At 41.1% G+C, this 18,907-nt stretch overlaps 1 long non-coding RNA gene across 2 annotated transcripts; it reads left to right on the top strand.

Annotated features, from left to right (window-relative positions):
• The first annotated feature begins 15,032 nt into the window (after positions 1-15,032).
• Positions 15,033-16,011, top strand: LOC134216704 (uncharacterized). 2 transcript variants are annotated; one of them, XR_009980788.1, is made up of 3 exons: positions 15,294-15,308; positions 15,492-15,668; positions 15,830-16,011. It is a non-coding gene; the product is annotated as an uncharacterized LOC134216704 (long non-coding RNA). The 2 variants fall into 2 exon arrangements; XR_009980787.1 differs by having other exon boundaries at positions 15,033-15,668.
• The last annotated feature ends 2,896 nt before the right edge of the window (positions 16,012-18,907 follow it).

Genomic DNA, 18,907 nt, shown 5'->3' with positions numbered 1-18,907 from the left:
AGTGGAGTTTTTGAGATTGAATAGGAGTTATATCAAGTGAATTATTATAGCTTGTAATATTGTAAGACGCTTAGGGCGCGAACTATACAAATTAGCAACAAATTTGGTGATATATGAAAAGCACGTGTGGCAAGTACGATTCGATAATAGGTCCCATTGTTTCCATAATGAGGTTACTTTTATAACGTTTAGACTAAAGTCCCGTTGAATGTTATGCTCCAGTGAAGTTAGCTACAAGAAATCTACAACTGAGACAGAAAGGTAAATGGTAAAATTGATAACGTCAAGATCAAAAGTAATCCTTCGTCGTTTGAAGATTTCCCTTCAAACGAGGGTGCACCCTAGGGCCGAGCCAACCGCCCGTCGCAGTGACATCGACGCGTTGATCGACTGTACGCCCTGGTATCAATCAATGATGATGCAATACAACATGCGACGTGCAGCATAACGGTGACGTCACACCATCTTGGTGCGTTCCTTCTTTTCACCACACCAGATATTCGAGTCCCCAACCAAAGTTTCATCGGTTATCCGATAGAGGGCTCACCACAGTTGCAAGGCAATCCCGTGCAAGTTATGCTAAGCACACTGGGACAGAACTGATGAAATTCGTACACCACATCGTGCGTTATCCAACGGTTTTGGATCGCGCCAACAAGTAAGTGCACTTACCAACCGCCGCTGGACATCGATGGAACTCCCTCATCGCTTCCGGAAGTTACAGTTCAAGTAAGGTCGACCAAGTTTTGTAATACTAACCCCTTCCAAATTGAGTAAAATTGTAAAAAAACGAAAAGTGGAAACTGTTTCCGATTGATGTAGTATTAAGTCAAGAACCTACGCAGTGAATCGTTTAGCCATAAATAAACGCATGGAAGTACAAACTATGTTTTAAAAAGGCAAGCGTTAGTGATTCAGTTGAGGAGTAAGAGAGAAAATTCAAATCATTACGGTTTTTTTTAACGATTAGAATAGGCTCTGGGAGGGGAATCCTTAATGGTAAACTTCCCACCCTGTGACTTGTGACTATTTTGATTAATTTATTCTTTTGGTTTGGTTTCGGTGCGCTTAAGTATTGAGTGTGGGTTGAGGTTTGAAGAAAGGACTCGCCCTGAGAATTCCTGGCCGGGTACGGGACTTTCGAATGAGTTTTCTAGAACGCACCTTCGCGGCAGTGTAAGAACTGCCTGGCGCTACTAGTAGGCTGTTAATTCCGTCCGAACCTTCTCTTCCGCTCCCATGTCCCGTTACAGTTCATTAACAGATGCACAAGCCTAACTTGGCCATTTATTATGCATCATGCAGAGGTACATGTTTTGTTTCATCATCAATATTGGCTTGATACTTGTAGTACCGGTTCTTTGGCTGCCAGATCAAAGTGACCTAGGTGACTAACATCACGCGAGCAGGAACGACATTAGCAATCAAATACTTATGCATCTACTGTTTTCCTCAATGCCGATTACAATGTGAAACTATGTTGTACCGTCCCAGGTTGTACCTAGTGGATACTGTGTGTAGATACTTCAAACATACTCCAGCGACTACTCAGATTGGGTTATTATTACGCTGAATATTTGGGGTTGTATACATTCGTTATTTTAATCAAATTTCGCTTTAAATGATTCGACATTCTTTTCTACTACACCAAAAATCGTTTCATATCAAGTTGTGCATACATCTCAAAAGCAGTCAAGAAAAAAGCATAGCTCTACCCTAAGCATACAGCGCAGCAATCCCTCAGGAGGTAGACGTCTCATCCGGCCACCACAACTACACAAAGTTAACCGGACAAGTCCTCCTGGGATTCAGGAAGGAAGGTATCTATAATAGTTTGGAATATTGGTTGCGATCCGATTCGATTGAAACAATGAGAATACAATGTACCGTCCCCAAATGGTGTCAAAAACCGGCGACAGTAGCCCACCGTCGCCCATCTTCCTTTGTCGTCGTCGTCGTCGCCGCCGTCGCAGTAGAAGCCAAGCCGGCTTCCTGGAGTGAAAATTAACACCCACCCACACCCCGCAGCCCAGCCTCAATTTCCGAGAATCCCACTGCTCTTTCGCACAGAAGAATGGATCGTACAACAATGGCAATTTTATCCCATTCCTCGTTCGCCATGCAAAACTAACAAGGGAAACTGCAGTCTGACAGCTCGCAGTCCCCAGAACCTATAACTGCAGCTAACATTGCTATTGTCCCGTGCCATTTTCTTGGCGGAAATTGCTCGAAAAGACGAGGAGGAACGGTTGAGAGTTAATCGGATTGTTAAATTAATTCAATGTGTATGCGTCACAGTCGGTTCGGGTGTGCATCTCAGGAAATGATGCTAGGATCGCACTGACTGCTGCCTACACGAGGCACGTCTATAATTAGCTGAATATTCAAGCAAATAATCGGTTCATTATTCATGGATATTATATTAACAGCGCCTTTAATGACAAATTTTGTATCAAACAGTAGAAGCATAACTGCATCATCTTATCTTAAACATATCTCGAGAAGAATTATTCAAAAATTATACATTCTATTCTATGTATCGCTAAGAGCATGTGCCATGTTAAAAACATTCCGATTGATCTTTGGTGAATCGTGTTGATCTTAACGCATAGCTCCTGGGATTTCTTCGATGACCGAAAACCTCTGCCGTTGATACATTCAAAATCGTCCAGTATATCCGGTACTCATCTGTAGTATATCTGCAGTCCTTACTTCAAAGATTTGCTGGATGACCGATGGTCAGAATAAGTGTGTACCAAATTTAAAACAGTCCAATCGATTTTTAAATAATCGTGTAGAGCTAAAGGCCTTTGAATATTCTGGATAGCCAAAAACCTACACGTCCAAAAAACATGTATCATATTATAAACAGTTCGATTGATCTTCGGTTACGCGTTTACATCCTAAAGCATAACTCCGGAGATTTGTTGGATGACCGAGAACTTCATTCCATTTTACACATTTGAAAGGGCATGTACTATATTAAAAACATTTTGATTGATCTTTAGTTACGCGTGTAGATCTTAAGGCCTAACTCCAGGGTTTTCTTGGACGACCGAGAACCTTTGACGTTGACCTATTCTATTCTACACATCCAAAAGGGCCCGACTAGCAGCGCAAGTCAGATGAAAATTGTTGCAGCAACTTGATTGTGACTAAATTCGGTCACATATGAGTTGCAGTTACCGACGCGGAACACGTGCCCAAAAGGGTACGGTACGATTGATTATTAGTTACGTGCGTAGATCATATGGCCTAACTCCGGGTATTTCTTAAATGACCAAGAATTTCTTACGTTGGCTCATTCTCATTAATTTATTTTTGTGATTAATTTATCGACTGGTCACTATACTTTGCATATATCTATGAAAATAATTTAGAAAGTTTAATTTTATAATAAAGCACGTGACTGCCTTTCATGCGAAATTGATCAAAGAACCCACGATTCTTTCATTTGGTCGCCTGAGATAGAAAATTGCAGTACACAGGATTTTGTTTTTACACGATTTTTTTTCGCTCGTATTTTTGATCGTATGACTTCAATTTGCCACCAAACTCTTCGCAACATGTTTCAAAAAATCCAGAATAAATCAAAGAAAAATCACATGATAATTAATATACGTTAAACATTGGGGATGAGTGGAAAATTGAGAAAATGTAAATCGTGTAAAAACATCATCCAGTGTACTATACGTGGGGAAAAATCTGCGGACCAAATTTATTTTTTTTTACTTTATTTAAGTGTCGCGGACCAAATTCCCGAGAGCTACCTTAACCCGGATTTTGCATAAATCGTTCGGTCGGTATGTTGAAGGTCAAATTTATTGTTTTGGTTTGCTTGTTCTCAAGCAAGAAAATTGGGCTGCTGTGATGAAAAAACGGGTATCTGGCACCCCCAATCCTACCCGCTACCCTTGACAACAGCCAACATCTTTGAGTTTCCCATTGTTCGGTTGAAATTGGGTTTTCCCACTGACAATTCTATTTTGTAAACAAACTACTTTCCGATTTTTTTTTTCAAATAAACGTAATTGACCTTTCCCGTCAAAAATTGTATATCGTTTTATTGTCTCAATCAATTCTTTGACTCATTTAAGGTCAACTTTCTCAAAGAACCCATATTTTTTAAAGCCTCTAACTATTTTAAAAATCGAAACACACTCCTCACGGAATCCCATTTTCAAAGTACTCGCGTTTTCAAGGGCACACCATTCGATATGGAAGCAACGCACAACTGTCATTTTTATTGTTTCAGCTTTGCTGCGTTGCAGCATGCGTCAACTTTGACCACTTTGGTCAAACACTTAACGAACCTGTCATAAGACGAGTTTAAACAATCCCATTGAATTCCACCACTTAATTGTATCCTGACAGATACGTATTTCGACCTCAACAGTAAGGCCGTCTTCAGTGTCTCGTACTTGACTCGACTTCCGAGTCAAGTACGAGACACTGAAGACGGCCTTACTGTTGAGGTCGAAATACGTATCTGTCAGGATACAATTAAGTGGTGGAATTCAATGGGATTGTTTAAACTCGTCTTATGACAGGTGAAAACATTCCACTAAAAAGCTCAAAATAATTTTCTTAACACTTAACGAAGTTCGATTGAGCTGAAATTTTGCATAGGGACTTTTTTCGAGGAGATCGTACTTTCGTATCGGGTGGTGTGCCCTTGAAAACGCAAATTTGGATTCCGTAAGGAGTATCCTTAAAGTTATACATTCTCGTTGAATTTAATAAAAAAATCACTCTGTGATAGTGTTGGTAAAATCTGCTTGGAGACCTCAGTTGACCGTCGCACAGTGGCGGAAAGCCGGACAAAACCTCATTTTTTTTCGTGATTTTCGTGAAACCCATATTGGTTTGATTTAACATATATATTGAATGAGGCTAGTTCCAACTTTTTTTGATTGTAGCTTGTAAGTTTAATTCTTGGTGTCTTGTTGAAGTTCATTCCGTAAAGTGTCTCTCAGACAGATATGTATGGGAAAATGAAATTTGGCTAAACTTTTTTGGGAAAGATTCGAAAAGATCTGGTATTATGAAATAAAATCTTTTTTTTTTACTTACCGGTGGTTAGTGTGGTGAATTGCGCATAGCTGCGCCAAAGCGGGATCCTAGGGCTTGGGCTTGCGGAAGCCTTTGGATAACATAAAGTATGTAACCATCGGATAACCATTTTAACCTCAAAATGAATTCAACGTTTCAAAACTACTATGTGGTGAAGTTTTGAAAGCAATATCAGAATTTGTCCGGGATTTGAAATGAGGGCTGGTGATCACAAATGCTGTAAGGCAGCGGTTCTCAACCTGGGGTACATGTACCCCTGGGGGTACCTTCGCTGGGCCCAGGGGATACCTTGTACAAAAATGCGTAATGGCGGATAAATTACAATTTTAATAAAAACTTATTGATAACGTTTTGATAATTTTGTGTTTTTTTTTTTCAGAACTTTATCTTGTGCATAATATACATGGCGATCAGTACATCATGGCCTATTTAATCCTGTCCTCCACATCCAGTACAATGCACAATGGTCCCAGAGTCGAATCTAGTAAGACAAAAATGTTTGCGCTAAAACTATTAGTTTTAGATATATAGTGTCTTTGGGAAAAAAAATTCATATTTTTTGACGATTTTTTTCCATGAAGTGAAATTAAGGTGGTTCCTATATTTCCGAAGTTCATAATATCAATTTTTTAATTTTTCGGTAAACACTTGTGCAATGTTCCACAAAGTTGTAGAGCAATACATTTTGAGCAACTTTGCCGAAGAAACCATTTTTCTATCACTTATGATTCACCAGTTATGAGTTTTTTCAATAAATACGTTAGGGCGGTCCCTAAAAATCGATATTCTTCACATAAATTTTTATAAATTCATTTCTCGCATAAACTTTGTTCCGAGTACTTTTAGGACTTTTGAAGACGTACATTTTTGTTAAAGAACCATGGATCTATCTCTTATAACAAAAAAGTTATTTGAGTTTTTGTATGAAAAACATGTTTTTCAAAATGGAGCAAACCGATTTTCAATCTATTGGTTCTATTCGAAAGCTCGCACTTTTCTGCGTTTACGGTGGGAAAACTGGGGGAGCGTTTTTTGTTTAAAGCGTTTTATTTCATTTTGAAAAAAATATGTTTTTAATCGAAAAACGGCTATAACTTGATAAATAAACGAGATAGGTCCATGGGTATTCAACAAAAAGATGTGTATTTTGAAATTCTAAATCTGGTCCATACAAAGTATCCCTCTGAAAACAATACATAAAAATTTATTTAAAAAAAAACGGTTTTCAATGGATGAAGGGCTGCATGACAAAAGATCAAAAGGGAAAAATATCGAACGAACAAATTTATAAAATCTTCTATGCAATCTACCAGATCAAAACAGAATGTTGAATTATATGTTAAGAATATGTTTCTTGACTAAAATCTAGAGTCTAAGATTCGGAAGCCTCTATTTGAGAGACATGCAATTTTTTTCCCGAAAAGCCAAGTTGCATAAGAATCCTTCTACGCTTTTCGGAAGCCTCCTTTCAAGCAGCTGGGAGGACTCCTTTCAAGAGGTTCGGAAGCCTTTTTTCAAAGTTTCGGAAGCCTCCTTTCTAGTCACCCGGAAGCCTCATTTTAGGTTCGGAAACTTTCTTTTAAGTTGCCCGGAAGCCTTCTTTTAAGCTTTTTTCTATAAACTATCTTTTTTTCTGCTTCCTTTAGAAGCATCGGAAGGATCTTTTCAAGGAATTCGGAAGGCATTTTTCAACAGGCTCGAATGCCTCTTTTTAAACACTCTGAAGTCTCCTTTCTAGAGGCCCGGAAGTCTTCTTTTGTACTTTCTTCTTGAAATTTTTTTTTCTCTATTGTTTTCAGAAAGTTTTTTTAAAAGGTTTGGAAGGCTCCTTTCAAGATGCTCGGAAGCCCTCCCTTAAAGAGGCTCGGAATTCTTTTTTCAAGAGGTTTGGAACCGTACTCTCGAAATTCTCAGAAGCGTCCATTCAAGATACTCCGAAGTCTCCTCGTGTCTCGATTTGGTCGTATATGAGTTACAGAAAATCGTGTGTAACATGTGTTACTCGAGCTCTTTAAAAAGGCTCGAAAGCCTTCTTTCAAGAGGCTCGGAAGCCTCCTTTCAAGGGGCTCGAAAGACTCCTTTCAACAGGCTTGGAAGCCTTCTTTTAAAAAGCCCGGAAGACTCTTTTAAAAGGCTTGGAAGGCTCCTTTCAAGAGTCTCGGAAGCCTCCTTTTAAAAGGTTTGAATCCTCCCTTTAGGAGGCTCTGATTTTTTCCTTCAAGAGGCTTGGAAGCGTCCCCTGCGTGATTTTAAATGGCTGAAAAGCCGCCATTCAGGATGCTGGGAAGGCTCATAAGTGTTTATTCAAGATACTCCGAAGCCGCCTTTCAGAGGGCTCAAAAGCCGCCATTCAATAGGCTCGGAGGACTCTTTTCAAGAAGCTTGGAATCATTGTTTCAAGAGCTCGAAAATTCGGAATTCTTTCTTAATTTTTCAAGAGGCGTATTTTCAAGAGGCTCAGAAGCTTCGTTTCGATATTTAGAATCCTTCTTTCAAGTGGCTCGGGAGCCTTCTATAAAATGGCTCATGAGGTCTTTCAAGAGGCTCGGAAGACTCCTTTTTAGAGGCTTGAAAGCCTCCCTTCTAGAGGCTCGGAAGCCTCCTTTCAAAAGGCTCGAAGGCCTTCTTTCAAGAGGTCCGAAGCCTATTACCCTTGAAGGGGTTTAGAAGCCTTCTTCCAAGAGGCTCGGAACCCTCTCTGCAGAGGCTTGGATTTCTATTTCCAAGAGGCTTGGAAACATACTTTCAACAGCTCAGAGGGGTCCTTCAAGATGCTAGGAAGCCTCCTTTCAAGTGGCTCGTTAACCGTCCTTCAAAAGACTCGGAAGCCTTTCTTCAAGAGGCTTGGAAGAGGCGCGGAATGCTAGTTTCAAAAGGCTCAGAAGCCTCCTTTCAATACGCTCGGAAGCTATAGTGGGAAATGTTTCAAAGAAAATTAAAATTTCATAAAAGTTTATGAAGAACATATATTCCGTTAGTTTTCAGGTTACATTCTCATACATCTTGAGAGCTACGATCATTTTCATTTACAGCAAAAAAAACATAGGGGGTACCTGAATTAATGCAAAAGTTTGAAGGGGTTCCTCTTAAGAAAAAGGTTGAGAACCGCTGCTGTAAGGGATAACGGTCTGGCGCTCTAACACTTATGTATTGAAACGTTATGACCCCGGGATTTCTTGCTGTCCCGGAAGGGGACTAGCCTAGACCCCAAGCTGCTGGTCTGACCAACGGCAGCTTCCGGGGTGGGCGCGAAAGGCCTCTTTTATCCCGGATCCCAGGGTGTGTGAGCGTGGGGAGCTTTCGAAGAGTGGAAGTCCTATAAAAATCAAATTTAATTGAACTTTACCTTTCTGGTTTATTTGACGATCGGTGCGGGCGATGGGCTACAGCGGGTTCAACAGGGGTACCAGGATGCAACGCGTAGGAGGGCACCTCGTGATAGGCTACAGCTGTAGCGAGATGTCGATCAGTTCAATGGCGATTTCACGTCGATTCGGGTTTGATTGAAGCCGTAACACGACGTCTGGTCACCCGAGGCAGGCGGTATATTGTCGAGGATGCGAGGGCGAGGATGCCGGTTGGCACGAATGGATCTCGGGCTTGTTTGGTGCCGGTAACACGGCGTCTGGTCTCCCGATGCTGGTGGTATGCGGCTGATGGTGTGAAGGTGAGGATGCCGGGTGGCGCGAAGGCGGTCTCACGACGAGTCGGGCTTGTTTGATGCCGGTAACACGGCGTCTGGTCGAGGACGGTTTCACGACAATTCGGGCTGGGTTAATGCCGGTCACACGGCGCCTGGCCATCCGAAACTGGCGGTACGTTGCAGAGGGTGCGAAAGTGAGGATGTCAGTTGGCACAAAGGCGGTTTCACGACGGTATCACGTCGACTCAAGAAAAGCTGGTGACGGAGATCACTGGTGGTAACAGGGCGTCGGATCGCACAACGTTGACGATAGGTTGGAGGTGGTTCGAAGGCGCTGATCCAATCGCTTAGCTTTTCGTCGGAGCACTATAAGGGTAGGTACTAGGCTGCCTGCCAGCAAGATGGCGGCTCCAGCGTGCCACACGTCGATTTGTTTGATGGAAATCGATCCAACTTCTTATAACTCTGGGATGGCTGCCCCACTTCGGTTCGGGAGTTGTCTCCACGCGTTAGACGAGACCGATTAATCAGTCCAAAGAAGCGACTCGTTGGGCAATCCCCATGCGAAAAATCGAACTGTTCTCACTTTTTTGTGGCACTACTTGCTCGATCGACCGACGTATCACGAATCCCTCACTTTACATTTCTTTATCCCTATCTCCTCCTGATTCATCGGCTTTCCAGTCTGGTTAACGGACAATATTTCCGCCTATGTAGCGGTAGTCGCGGTAGCTCACTTTGGTAGCTACGTTCACTTGCCACCCAGACCACATCGCTTGGTTCATGCATAGTTTAATCGCCCGCGGTTGACGGTTGAATCTAGCTTAACACTTTTTTCCCTATATTTCCACTCTATATAAATAACAAGTAAATGTTACCATTCGGTAACAATCCCCCTCTGGTCAGGGAAAAAAATTGGAATTTACATTTTTTCATAAACAAGAAAAACACAACAATCAAACCGAAAAACTAAACATTAGATATCAAAACAAAGAAAAACTACATGCCTCAACACTAGTAAAAAACATAATAACTAGATCAAATTTGAATGCGAATGCGAATGCGAATTTCAGAGTTCGAGGGTCAAAACATTCCTTTGGGTTGGCTCAATCTTTTCATATCACAACCTCTTGTGACATTCTAAGGTGGGTCGACCAATCTATCGCGTATTACACTTCCACATTCCCTCTATCCCCTCGTATACGAGCCGTGGTCCAAATTTGGTATCCGCCACCAACTGTCTCGCGGGACAGAAACGATATTAGCTACGTTCATTTGCCACCCAGACCACATCGCTTGGTTCATGCATAGTTTAATCGCCCGCCCAATTTAAATTGACGGTTGAATCTAGCTTAACACTTTTTATTCCCTATATTTCCACTCTATATAAATAACAAGTAAATGTTACTATTCGGTAACAGCTTCTACTTGTTATACAGTCCCAGTTATTAGTACAAACATATAAGATCCTTCAAACGTTATAAGTTTATCAAAAGACAAAATCATTCAATCATATTTCGACAAATTAGTCAATTGACACGTTAACAACAACTATGACCACTGACATACACACATTATCTCAAATGTTCAAGCTGGAGCGAATGTGGTTATAATTGACAGATTAAAAAGAATCAATGAACAATGAACAAATGAATGAAGAGCTGCTTTCAATAAAATTCAGTGTCAATCGTAAGCCACACAGAACCATATCCAAACTACCAACAAAACTGGTGGATGGAAAAACTCAATTACGAGCGAACTTTCAACTACGAGTTAATAGAACCTGAAACAATAAAACCTCATCCAGAGATTGCTCGCAATTCCAGTCACCCAAAGGAAGGGACCCAGCTGTAGATAAAGTGCTCCAATATGCGCCGAAAGGGAGATAACCAAATACAAAAGATACGAACCCTCCAGCTAACCAGCACCCAGTTGGCACGATGGAAAGTGATATATTGGCTGTAATAAGTTCTGCTCACTAATCCGGCAGAAATTTTCGAGCTGCTCCATTATTCAGACCGAAGAAACTGGTCCTGCGGCATGTCGACAACGTCGGCCGGTCTTTTCGGTATGCTGCCTTCATAATTCAGTGTAACTTCCTCCAACTCGTTCCGGTGAATAGCCGGGCCCGTCCTCTGCGCATCACAGTAATATGATGATGATGGAGAACATTATTCTAACAATAGAGGAAGCGCAATACCCTCCGGGCATTAAACGTCGCGTCGTCGAAGGGACGGGATATAAATTGTTGGATTACAACGAAATCACGGCTCGCCGTATGGCTGGATTTGGCTGCTGATTGAGAACCTGTCCACAGTGAGATTTGGCTCGTTCGCGTAATTCCGGATGTGCGATGAAAGGATCAATTTATGGAGGGTATCTAATAAAATGCGTTGAAACCATCATCGCGATGGATAGTTACGACATTTGACATTCTGAAATCGTGTTTTATTTGTCTTCTGATTTTTATTATTTCATTATTTATTATTCACTTGTCATGAGACGAGTTAGTACACCCAACCAGCGGATGGCAGATTTTAGTACAGTTCTGCATAAGAACCTTACAGAAACTGTATAAACTTTGTATTAAAATCTTACAATTCTGTATTGTTTTAATACAGGGGTCGTACACTAATTGCGTAAGATTTTTTTCTGGGATTTTCAAACCCCCCTCCCCCACGTAAGATTTTTTTCATGCAAATGAACCCTCCCCCCATACGTGCTTACATAATAGTGCTGTCCAATGAGAGCTTGAAGTAGCTCGAAGTTTCTCCCTGTCCTGCTCATGCCCATTTGTTGACAAAAAAGAGCGAGCAGGACGGGAACAACTTCGAGCTACTTCGAGCTGCTCATTGGACAGCATTAATATGTGTACGGCCATGTATCTGTATAAAAAGCTTACATTTCTGGTATTAATACCTTCCAGAACTATGTATGCCCAGGTTTTATACAATAATTGTCAGATTTGTTTTCTGGGTGTACTATCCTATTGAGTTCGACCAGAGTCTATTATATATAGAGTTGCGCAAAGAGTGAAGCCAAATCTATCTATTGAACTGTCAAACCGTCTACCTATCGAGCAAAGAAAAAAAAAGGCTTGTTGGTGATGCGGAAGTATTGTTATCGCCTAATGATTATTATGGCGAATTAAAACGCATGAATTGAAATATATTAGATTTGATCTAGAAACAGCTTCAAAAAACATCAATAGATTCCCCAATAAAGTAGCAACAAGAAACTCACTTGTTTGCACTCTGTGGGTGACTAGGTTATCGAATTAAAAAGCTTTAGAAGCGAACGCTCCCGTGAAGTCACTTGAAGAATTAAGCAAAAGTGAAAGTTGGCAACAGAATAACAAGAGCATCATTCAAAATAAGTGTAAGAAGATCCTCTTTGCGTAACTCTGTATAATAGATTCTGAGTTCGACCACTTGATTGCAGCTTTACAGGGTCCGGCAATTTAACTGCTACATTAAAGTGTGAAAAAAATATATTATAAAATACACATTGGAAACTAATTCAACAAAACGTCGTCGAAGCGTGGGCACGTAATTATTTTGGTACCAGGGGTTGGGTTTTACGACAGCATTAGACGCCGGCTCAAAAAGTGAAGAAAGCCCAACTAAGGGTCTTTTAGGATTCATTTCTAGTTCGCTTGACCTGAACCCCACTATCTGGAGTATGTTGGTCGCGTCTGTTAAAAAATCTCGTTTTATATGCAAGTCCTGAGGCGACTTCTGACATCTGATGACAACTGGTAAAATACCACAAGAGCACCCGCGGGCCTCGTTTGATATGTTCCTCTACCGTCAGCGGCGTGTGATCAAACTCAAGGACAAAAAAGATGAACCAAACCAGGAAACTTTCAAATAATGATATGTTTTCTTGTGAAATTGAATGAAATTGAAATGAAATATTTTTGTTTTGATCAATTTATCTGCCTTTTCCAACGTAGCACTTCAATTGCCGGACCCTTTACAGATAATTATTTTGTCCTTAACATTAACAGCGTCTTTAATGTCTCCTTTTTGAATCAACTTAATGGGCTGTGTGGCTGTGCGGTTAGCGATGTCAATCGTCTACACACATGTGCTGTGGAGTGTGGGTTCGTTTCCCGCCCCGGCAAGGAGAAAACTTTTCGTGAAGCGTGTCCTGTCCGTTGTCTCATGCTAGATGTTAAGTGTTCAGTCTGTACTATCTCTGGTCGAAGACGGTGATTCTGTCTTTTTTATTATGTGTACTCAGCTATCATTTAATCCGCCAACTATGTCTATCGTTAGTTTATTAGCTGGTTTGCGAAATGAAGTTTTGTCATCTATGAAGAAGCGTACACTCCATCCATACCGCATATAAGTTTCAATTTTCCCTTTTCGGTTCTTAGTTATGACTAAAAAAAACTGCCTCTGGATTCCTATGTTTCCATGTTTTCTAACAAGTGTGAGGCTACCTTTACAAGATCACACATGCAGTCCCGCAGCTCTTGTGAACGCATTCTCCAGTCGGTTAACATCCTTCATTCACGGCAGAATACGTCGATGAATGTTGCTCGTCGTTAAAATCGACCTTCCTTTCGACCTTCTGTTCCTTTCGACGTTTTGTCTTTTCGTCCTTTTGTCCTTTCGACCTTTTGTCTTTTCGACCTTTTGTCTTTCGACCTTTTGTCCTTTCGACCTTTTGTCTTTCAACCTTTTGTCATAGATTCGTTAAAATCATATTCCAGTTCGGGCCCAGATGGTGTTCCTTCAACTATTCTGAAAAAAAACCCAGATTAATCCACCTAGCATTGGTGGTGCCTTTCTCGCATTTAGCTAAGACATCAACCTTATATGGGGTTTATATGGTCCGATGTACCATTTTCTTTATAACTTTCAAACGCAATGACCGATCGTTATGAAATTCAATAGTGATCAACAAGGCTTTGTCCCCTGTCGAATGAAACTTGTTGCGAGAAAATCGGTTAAGGATTACTATACGAAAAGTTGTCTAATGTTTTTATAGCTTTTGTGCACACACATACACACACACATACACACACACATACACACATACATACACACGCACAGACAGACATGTGCTCAGCTCGTCGAGCTGAGTCGATTGGTATATAATACTATGGGTCTCAGAGGCTTCTATAAAAAGTTCGTTTTCATAGTGAAATGATAGCCTTTCGGCAAAAAGTTCTACAACAGCGGTTCTCAACCAGGGGTACACTCGTACAAAAATGCGTAATGGCGGATGTATTGCAATTCCAATAAAAACTCATTGATAAAGCTTCGATAATTTTTTATTCTAAAACTTGGTAAATTTAGAACCCTGTCCACCACAACCAGCACAGTGTATGAAGGGCTGTGGGACAAAAGAACAAAAGGACAAATTGTCGAATAAAGAAATATCAAAAAATCTTCAATGTAATCCACCTGTCAAGTGATGGAATTATGTAAATGGGATGGTACAAACTCGTCTTATGACAAGTGAGGACATTCCACTAAAAAGCTCAAAATAATTTTCTTAATAAAATCTAGAATTTGTAACCGTTCGGTTTCATATGAATGACTCCACCGCAAGACTTCCTATTTGGCTCCACCCTATTCATCCAAACTGACAGCATTCAATGAGAGTGCAATCGCTCACAAGCGAAACATTCTTCCACCATTTCCATCCGTTCCGTTCGGGTACGGTTCAGGTGCGACTGCAACATATAGCGAAACAAATGAAAATGTCCAAAAAGATTTGACAAACAGAGGTCAACACTAGTTTTGATCTGAACATACATGCAAAGTCCGGAGAAATATGAAATGTCAAACTTCGTATCTTGGACGAAGTTTGCGCTCCATCTTAACACCTCAATTTAATATAATATAAATACCTCAGTCCAATGAAATGAAAGCTCTCATTTTTCTGTTGTAACCTCCGAGGATATCGTAGTGCGCGTCGTGTAATTAATTGTTAAAGTTGTCCCAAAATGAGGTGGTTTTTAAAGCTTTGTACCTTATCCTAAGTGGATGATGTGTCCTTAATACTAGTAGTGCGGTTAAAAATAGTACGGCCGGAACTACAAAACTATATACCTATTACGAATCAATGCCGTCTAAAAACTAAGAAAACACTACTGTGAAAGTTATGTGCAAGAAAAAGGTCCACGAGTGGGCCTTTTTCGTTTACTTTCAAGCTACACTCACGACAGGCTCTTGAGGACAACCCGAGAAGCCCAACCAACACGCGCGCAGAGCTGATGAGGTATACGATCAATGCTGATCTTGCTCGAGGACCTCATTCCGAGCGTTACGGTCATGCGGAACCTCCAATAACCACACACAAAACACAAACATGGTTTTACAGAATGTTCTGTACTTTCCATTTGAAAAGAGCTCTGTTTTCTTAAAAATGAAAATTTATTTGGTCGAAATCAAAGTGATTTTTTTCGTTTGAAAGTTTTTTTTTCATGTTTCCATTGTAAAACTAAAAGTTCTTCCATTCAACCTTAAAATAGTAGAACTGTCAAATAACTCAACAAGCAAAAAGAAAACAAAAAGAAAGACAAATGAAGATAAAATTGTTTCTGTTACGCATCGGCACTATAGCATATTAGATGGTAAAAAAATAAATTTCTTATTTAAAACATCACTTAAATTCTTGGCCTTTTCTGTATAATTAGTTTGTTTACACTTGAATATTAAAATTAACGCACGTACAACTTTTACAAATAATATTTATACAGTTATAATTATACTTAAACATATTATAAAAAACTGTTTTGTCCATTCATCTGATAAAGATTCTCATAGTGTCTCTCAACCTATCACCGTCGAGCTGTCAACACCTCTCCCTTCACCAGTTCAAACAATCACAACTCGCAGCGGATACGACAGCAAAACTGCGTTGCTTTTAAAGCGGGAAAGTGTTATTCGGATGTTCTTTAAGTGCAGTCCAAATCAGTATACAAATATCGGAGGTAAGTTATATCATTTTGACTAAAATATAGAAGTGTTGATACTGTAGCTCACAAGTTTTCCTAAACAAAACAGCGCCCTGCTCCGCTGCTTCAATGGCGCGAGCATCATGCTAATAATGATGGCTAAAGATATTAATGCAAGATTTTCTTCTCAATTACAGGACTGGAAATGTGTGGCGCAATGCTCCCAGACGGCTTCGATTCGAAACCTGACCCCAGCCAGGGACCGGATCTCGTTCTGAGGCAATCACAGTGGCCACCGTGTTGAAAAGCTGCAACCTACACCATCTATAAAAACTGCCTGAAATCATGAAATAAAAATAAAAGTATCATTGCAATTTGATTATTAAAATTTATAATGGAAAGATGATTGAAGAGTACGAGGGGGAATGGGACAGTTTCTTTAATAACGAATGAATAATTTCGTTTCTGAATGAGAATATTTCGCCCTATTTTTTACAGTGTGAACATTTTTATTTGACAGTTGTACAATTTAGTTTTGAATGTTCAAACTTTTAATTTCAGAGCGGCATGCGACTTTTGAATCATGTTGATTACAAAAGTTGGCGTACTTTTATTTTAAACATATTGAACTCTCTACGAAAAAGAACCAACGCAACTTTTTGAATTTACCAATGCTTTTTTTAATTTTAATAATGGTTTTTCTTTCTGTGCACCGACCGAGGCACAGCAACAGAAAACCTATTGTCTGAAGACGTCTATTGTCCAGACCCCTGCCAAAGCAATACTCGCCATCTTGAATCGGTCCTTCCGTCGAGGCTTCAAGCTCTCCAACATGGCAACGCGCCCCGTCGCCGATCGTTTCTCCATCATCAAGAACTCCAACATGGGAACGCGGCCCGTCGCCCACCGTTCCCCACCGTCAAGCTCTCCAACATGCAAACGCAGCCTGTCGTCAACTGTTCCCCAGCTTCAAGCAGTGGCCACTTGCTGTTCAACGGAATCACGCTCGGAAGCCTCCTTTCAAGAGGCTCGGAATCCTCCTTTAAAGGGGCGCGGAAGCCTCCTTTCTAGTGGGTCGGAAGCTTCCTTTCAAGAGACTCAGAAGCCTCCGTTCAAAAGGCTCGGAAGCCTCCTTTCAAGTGGCTCGGATGCCTCCTTTTAAGAAGCTCTGAAGCCTCCTTTCAAGAGGCTCAGAAACCTCCTTTCAAGAGGCTCAAAAGCCTCCTTTCCAGAGGCTCAGAAGCCTCCTTTCAAGAGGCTCGGAAGCCTCTTTCAAGAGGCTCGGAAGCCTCCTTTCAAGAGGCTCGGAAGCCTCCTATCAAGAGGCTCGGAAGCCTCCTATCAAGAGGCTCGGAAGCCTCCTTTCAAGAGCCTCGGAAGCCTCCTTTCAAGACGCTCAGAAGCCTCCTTTCAAGAGGCTCGGAAGCCCCCTTTCAAGAGGCTCGGAAGCCTCCTTTTAAGAGGCTCGGAAGCCGTCTTTCAAGAGGCTCGGAAGCCACCTCTCAAGAGGCTCGGAAGCTTCCTTCCAAGAGGCTAGGAAGCCTCCTTTCAAAAGGAATATTGTACAATAAAGAATATTGTTTTCTACCATAAATCCTATTGTAAATGGCAGTTTTACAATAGAAAATAGTGGTTGTTAGTTACCGTAACAATAAAAAAATAGTTTTTTTTTCTCGAATAAATGTTTTCCATTACAATACAATTTATTGTAATTCTATTGTCAACATTTTTCTGTCAATAGATTTTATTGTACGTTTATTGGAACAACAATAAGGCAATTTAATTTTTTTTTTTTTTTTATCTTTCGTTTATGTGGAAGGCTCATTTGCCGTGAAGCGTTACGGAGCCGAAATCAAGTTTAACAATACATTTCTTGATTCTTATACATAGTGTTAGTTTTGGGGAACCAAAAGACTCGCGGTTTAGTCGAGGTTAGGGAATACAATAATACAGTAGGAAAGGAAAGGATTTTAGGGTGCTCAAGTAATTACGATGCTGATGTTCACAAAGTTGGCATTCCTCGCATTTTTACATCTGTAACGGGACAAAAAAACTTTTTTTGGGAGACAACGACGAGAGGAAGACATACGGAAGGGATTAACGACAGACATGGAAATGTACAACAAGAGGAAGACATTCGATATGGGGTACGACAGACAAGGGAATGGGCAGACAATGATTACAGTTTTACATCAGCAACTTTCAAAATTGGTGGACCAGGGACATGTACTCGAGATCAAGGCCCGACAACACTTCCCTAATAGGCTTTGGTTGTTTTCCTCGGACCCGGAGATGTTCAGTTAGCGCAGATCTGGGGCCACGATGCTCCTCGCACGCCCACACGACATGATCGATGTCCTGATAATCCTCGCCGCAAACACAGAGATTTCCTTCCGAGAGCCCCACTCTGAAAAGATGTGCATTTAGAGTGTAGTGATTGGACATTAGACGACACATGGTTCGAATGAAGTCTCGTCCCATATTCAATTTTTTGAACCATGGACGCTTCGACACCTGCGGGCGAATTGAATACAGCCATCTACCCAACTCCCCATTTGTCCATTTCTGTTGCCAGCTGTTCAAGGTTTCCTGACGAACTAATGTGAAAAATTCATCGAAGGTGATTTTCCGATCGTAAATATCACCTTCCATAGCGCCCACCTTAGCCAAAGAGTCTGCTTTCTCATTTCCCGGGATCGAGCAATGAGAAGGGACCCAAGCCATGGTGATTGTGTAAGACCGTTGTGATAAGGCACTCAAAGCTTTCCGTATCCCATTCAGAAGATACGCTGAGTGCTAAACCGGTTTCATTGACCGAACAGCCTCCAAGGAACTTAGACTGTCGGTGAAGATGAAAAAGTGGTCAGGAGGTAGGGATGCGATCTGCTCGAGAGAATAGTGTATAGCTGCTAGCTCAGCAGTATACACGGAGCTAGGCTCTTTGAGCTTAAAGTAGGCGCTATGAAAAACGTTGAAAACACCGAAACCAGTGGAGTCATCAATTTTTGACCCGTCTGTAAAAAAGCTTCTCTCCTCACTGGCGTGCCCGTATTTGCTTGCAAATAATGGAGGTATGACCTCCGCACACAGAAAGTCTGGTATTCCATGAACCTCCTGCTTCATGGACAGATCAAAAGTAACAGAGGAACTGTAAGAGTCTAAGAAGTTAGCACGATTGGTATCTACCGAAGAAGGGCTTACCTCCAGCGTTATGTACCAGTGGTAAATACTCATGAATCGAGATTGAGGGTTTTGTTCGAGCAGCTTCTCGAAGT

The sequence above is a fragment of the Armigeres subalbatus genome, chromosome 2 (genome assembly GCF_024139115.2).
Source record: "Armigeres subalbatus isolate Guangzhou_Male chromosome 2, GZ_Asu_2, whole genome shotgun sequence".
Classification (NCBI taxonomy): Eukaryota; Metazoa; Arthropoda; class Insecta; order Diptera; family Culicidae; genus Armigeres; species Armigeres subalbatus.
Note: the sequence above shows the minus strand (reverse complement) of the source record. Positions and strands in the feature narration are given on the sequence as shown.